Here is a 6,262-nt window from a genome sequence, read left to right on the forward strand (position 1 = left end):
CATGGCAGGAGAGTAAAAACCATGTGCAATACCCAGCAAGGAGGGGTAATGAGCTGTTGCTTAACACTCATGGCCACGAATTGCAGCTGTTTCTCACTTCCTGGCTTCTGAAGGACTCAGCTCTGAAGGACTCGGAAGGACTTGGTCTCTGACACCATGACACCAAAAGGAGGAGTCATGTGAAAACAAGTAGCAGAAACACTGATGGTAATGAGCAGAAAACTTGAGAATGAGAGGGCTGTGAAATACAGCCACAAAGGTAACCAGGAAAAATAAAACTCTCCCATTTTCTTTTGCAGCCTTGTTTACACCCAACATTTACAATCTTTGCTTCTCTGCTTCCGAGGATGCATTTTGCCCACGTTCACTGAGGTGCAGCTTGCTCTGTGATTCAGAACTTCTCTAAAACAGCCTTTGCACATAAAGAATGCTTCTGGCATGACCTTAGCTCCACCTCCAAACCAGAGACCTTGGCACCACTGGAAATAGCCAAGCAATTGCTCTGTAGCTGTCCAATATATTCTCAAGGGAATCTCCATCCCCCAAGAGTGGAAAATGATGATTTTCAGTGACATTTTGGGCCAAGCACTAAACAGCCACTGGAAAGGAAGTCTGCTCATCCCTGTCCTTATCCCTCACCTTTCCAAAGCCGTCCCTCAGCTCTTTGTCACTTGCACAACCAGGACTGGTGGGATGATCCATCTCCTTGGCCTGGCTCAGTGGGAGGCCTGGCAATGGAAGCAAAGGTTTGTGTAAATCTCTGGCAGACTTCAAGCCCCCAAAAACACAATGCTGGGCAACAGGCAAGACTGGTTCCAGATTGCAGAGCTCTCAAGACACAGAGATTGTGATTGAGAGCAGCAAGGTACAATGCCTAGACCCTCTCCCAAGGGATGGGCTACTGGCAGCAGACATGACATGACTCTGTTGGCCAGCAGACTGAAACCTGCTGCATGATGAAGGCCTCAGCCCCTGGATGCTGGAGAGCCTCTGTGTCTGATAGAGAAGGGCAGAGATGGAGATTGCTCTTGACAGAGATTCTTATCTGCCCTTATTCTTACTGATTGTAGTAAACATCATCTTTTGGTTCCTAGAAGTCCCAGGTTCTAATACCTGGATGCATTTAGATCAACATTTTCTTCTCTAAGTTGGAATATTTTAGAGGACATTCAAAGAAGAGCTTAGCGTTGCAGGAGTGTTACCCAAACATGAACTGTGTTCTTGACACTAGATAATTGGTTTTCGCCAAGGATTTTCCTTCTCAACTGTATGAGACTGGGCCACTTTTGGGCTAGACCAAAGGCTGATTTTCTAATTGCAAGAAGAATAATGGAGCTCATTCTGAAATACTGTCCAACAGAGCTGTTAGAACTAAGAGAACTAATTCTTTACATGGCTTCACAGAGGATAAATTCATATGGCAGCCAAGCAGTTTGAGAGAAACACCTATCTTAAAACTAGATTCCTTCACCCTGTAGAATGCTTGGGACAGTAATAAAAGAGAGACAGCTAAGGAATAATGAGCTAGGTAATTTCTAGTCCAGAATTAGTCCAGAAAAAAAGTCACCTCACTTAATGAGCAATACTTCTCCCTAGCTGCATTAGGCATTCCACCTGCACATCAGCAATGAAGGAGTCATCCCAAAGGGGCTGTACCCAGGATTTGGCAGAACTAACCCTGAGCAAAGGAACCAGAGGATCTGATCCCTTTCTCTGCATCAGCAGAAATATTTCTTCAAATCTCATCTCTCCTATCATTACACACCCAGAAATGGCAAAGGAACAACAGAAGTGGCATTGAGGCTTTCAACTTGAAAGCATTGGCTGACCCAGATGCACCAGAGACTGCATTTTGTCTGGCACAATTCCACTTGTCAGGGATCAGGCAAGGCAGGGAGGGAGGACAAGGCAGAAGGCATCTCCTCCCCCAGCCTCAGCCTGCAGCACTGACACAGCCAGAGAGAGCCGGGCAAGAGATTTGTCATCGTGAACCTGCCACAGGTGGCTTTGGCTTTGTGCTGTCACAGGATGACAAACTCAGACCCTGCACAGGATGCATCCATTGGGAAGGCTCTTTTGCCCTAACTGGGAAATTGATAAGGACATTCTGTCAGAGGAGGTTTCCCTATTTCTGCCAATACAAAACCAGGCAATGTCCATCAATCTCCTTCAGATCTCAAAGGGTTCGGCTCAGAAACTGCCCCAAGGAAAGGTTTTCTGCTTCAAAAGCAGGAGGGAGGAATGGGAATATTTCTCATTTCATGCTAAATGCCTTCTTTTTCCCTACTAAATGTGACACTAGAAAGGCTGCAGGGAGATAAAAAGAATGTGCAGGATGGAGAGGAATGTTTCCTTGGCCTGCACTGCATTTCCAGGGCCCCAAGGTTCCACTCCCGTTCCTACCACTCAACACTTCACACTGGAGGAATTTTCACTGCACCACTGCAGCACAGTCCCACTGACTGGGCTCTCAGAGAGTCCACTGAGCCCATCAAAGAACTGAAGGGAATTTAAAGAAATCTTTAAAAGAATGGGTTGTAACAAAGGTTTTCAAATGTCACCTCTGAGTCAAGACTACAATGGTCATTTTAGGACAGACATGCCCTGTACCTACCTGCATGTTCAGAGTTCTTCTCCTTGCCTCTGTTGCTGGATGTTAGCCTGGAGAAAATGGAGGACAAAAGAACATATGAGGACATAGAAAGAGAAGGGAGGGAATGGGTGTACCACGAAAGGAGGCAAACCTTCTTAGCATGGTCACTCTGATGAAGGAGGAAATGCAACACATAAACCCAACCCAGGATGCAGAGCTGATTCATTACCCTTAAGCTTTCACTTGCTGAAGTCACAGAGAGCTGGCCAAGCTCTGTGTCAAACAATAGCCATGTCCAGCAGAGGCCCTATCTTGAGGTGCTTTGAAGCCCTGCCTCTTCTTCCCCACCACGACCTCTGCTCTTGGGACATTGGTTTTGGCTTTGACTTTATGCTGGATCATCATAGATGGCCAAAATGGTGAAGGCACAAAGGTTTGCCTAAATACATGGGACCCCTGACTGGGCAAAATAACCACACAAGATGGGAAGAGAGAGGTGAACAGCACACTGCAGCAGCAGACACCTTGGCTTACCTCATCTCCTGGGACTCCTGGAATTCCAGCTGTGGAGAGCTTTGCAGAGACCCTGCAGCACTGCCAAGAGGGGGACTCACTGCCCTGCGTATGGGGGGATCAAAGGTGGTCCCAGTGACCCCTTCTTCATATCCCGACCACTGGAATTGAGCAAGGAAGTCTGGAAAGAGTAGAACAGAGCTCAGATCAAGCATCAAGCCTTGTCCCGATTCATACCTCAAGACATTTAGATGGGCCATGGCAGGAATAGTCAAACTTATGGAGCAGCTTGGCCTAGGACAGGGAAGGTGACCTAGGAAAGGGAAGTGGAGAGGGACAGCACATGTCACACATTTGCCACCTCTGCCCTTGTGCTCAGTTTTTTCCAAGACTAGCTACATTCCCAGCTGGCATTCACATGTTTGACATCAAGATGTTCTGAGGTGCCACTGCCTCCACTGGACTTTTGGATGGCATGGCAGTGCCTTTAGATCACTATTCTCTCCCTGCCCCTAAGGTGCCTAACTGCCAGTGCAGATCTCCAGCCAAGTCCCCACAAAGCCATTCTGCAGGATGTCAAACCTGCTTTTCTCAAGCCCCTCATTTCTTCTGCTGCTGCCTTTCCCTCCTACAGTTCCCCAGCAGCCTTTGAGCCCAGAGGCTGCTCAGCTCTCAGGATGCTGGCTGCTCTCCAGCTCCCACACATCCATCATCTCAGGCTCACTGGCATTTAGGAAGTTCAGCAGAGCTCCCTGCCCTGCTGCTCTCTGCAAGGTCTCTGCCTGCCCAAGTTCCTCCAGGGCCCTCATGCCATGGCCAGGAATGGGGCTGGAGGCAGCAGGGGCAGATGCACACCCTTCCTTCATATCCCATCATTTCTGGCCAGCTAAAGATCCAGATCAGGACCTGTTCAAACTTCAGTGACAAAGTCAGTTCCTATCATGGAAAAGGTCTCAGAGCTCTGCCAAGAGCACATAAACTGAACATTTACAATGCTGGACTTAGCTTGGTCTCCTTACCTTACATCCTTTCCCCTCTGAACCCAGCTCCTGGTTTTTTCTACTCTCCTCACAGTAGCCGCTGCCATTTTTCCCATTCTCCTGCTCTCCGCTGCATGTTGGGCTTGGCTTGGAAGAAAGAGAGCCCTTCGGGATGGGAGGCAACGGCTTGGAGGGAAGGAGCGTGGAGGGACTTGCCAGGGAAAACCTCTTGGCAGGAGGGTAGCCAGTCAGGCCTGCAAAGTGGAGACACAAAGTTTAACAGAGGCCACCATACAAACCTAAAGCATCTGAAACTCCATTTTTCATGGGATACATTTCCTGCAAACTTCTAAAGAGCTGCACAGGGAAACATGTTCCTGCTGGCAGACACCTGGAGGCAGGCCAGGGCAAAACCCTGAGCCACTTCCACAGAGCTACCACAGGAACAGCCTGGCCTCTGGGCTGCCCTGGGACAGCAGGGAGCCCAGAGCCCTGTGCTCTCCAGGAATGGCTCAGCTGCACATGCACCCTCCTGCTCCTCTCCCTGCCCCACAGCTGAGCAGCCCCACAGCTCCACAGGGCACTGGCAGCAGCACAGCTCATTGCAGGGGGCACATGCAGGGCACAGCTGTTCCCTGGCAATGTGCACAGGCTCTGTGGGCTGCCACAAGACCCTTCCTCCCACCAGAGATTGGCCCAGCTCCCACCTCACCTCTGTGTGAGGCTGAGCCGTGCTCACAAGGAAAGAAGTGATTAGGTGAACTCCCGCTTTATCATTAACACATATATTGGGTGTGGCACTCAAGGGGAATAATTTTTAATTATTAAAAAAAATTATTTGTTTTTATTTGTCATGGAACTAGCCTGCATTTAATTCCTCTGAGTAGGATTGAGTTAGCAAGGCTGAAAGGTGGAAGGCTCTAATGACCAGAGGGGACAAAAAGATTCCCTCTTGAGGCTGGCCTGTGAATCCACTGGAAAAAGCCACACAGCTGTTTGTTATTTCTGGAAACCACAAAGACATCTCAGGAAGCAGGCAGGCCTTATTGGTGTGTCTGTAGCATTATAATACCATCCTCAGGGTCAGACCCGATCAGCAAGCAAAGGAAGAATGGGAAATTTATCTGTAGTGAGACCCAACATTGATGGCAAAGAAAGCAACAGGACTTGCATCTCATGACCAGGTCTAATCTGCAGTCAGCTGTGGCCACAGTCCCTGTCCTGGCTGACAGTATGAGTGATCTGGCTACTGTCAAAAGGGAGAAAGCAGAGTAAACTAATGATAGAATGTTGTGATGCCATGGGTGTCCTTGTGGGATCACCTGTAGCTGTCAGCCACCTACTCTGACACAGAGCCAGCACTGACCACCATGGACCAGTTTTCTCTGAAATCTGGGGGGGTTATTTTCCATTTGGCTTCAGCCTTTCAGCATCTTTCTATCTTCACCTTTTCCTTCAGGGGTCTTTCCTTTTCTAGTAAAATCCATGTTTGAACCCGTGCTTCTGCCTAGCAGAAGTGTCTGGGTTTGAATTTGGGAACGCTCTCAGAGCAGACAGTGACGGGAACTTGGTCCCAGCCTTAGAACAAGGTCGGGTGACTCCAGTCGCCAGCGCTCGGCACAGAGAGGCAGATCCCAGGCACGTTCCCTCCTGCTCCTTGGTGGCCCTGGGGAGGCTCCAGAGCCCTCCCTGTGTGCGGGACAGCTGCTGCAGCACCACTGTACGTGCGTACGAGCAGCACCAAGGAGCAGCTGCGCCAGCTCAGAGTCTGAAATGGAATCCTCAGTACACGCAAATGAAACCTGGCATTTCAGGGGCTGGCAGGAGAAGCTAAATCCGTCTGCTCACTGCCCTTTCCAGCCATGGCCATGCTGATGCAATTGGAAGAACTGCCCCTGCCCAGGAAGCTCTCAGGTAGAAGACTGAAGCAAAAGCCACCTGTTTCTGAGGCGCTAGCTGCCAGTCCCTCAAGTTGTCTTTCCAATTTCTAATGGGTTTGGATTACTGTTACCATTTCAAAACTTTCTGTGCATCCCTGTGAGTGAGTAAACAAACCCTCTCCCTCAAAGCCTTGATGTACTGCCAAAGCACAACTTGTTCATGCTCTTTTCTCCTAAAGATTTTATAATCCCATGCAGGCTCTGATACCAAACCCATACTGTAGAGAAAAGACTGA

The sequence above is a fragment of the Fringilla coelebs genome (genome assembly GCF_963513975.1).
Source record: "Fringilla coelebs genome assembly, contig: SCAFFOLD_30, whole genome shotgun sequence".
NCBI lineage: Eukaryota > Metazoa > Chordata > Aves > Passeriformes > Fringillidae > Fringilla > Fringilla coelebs.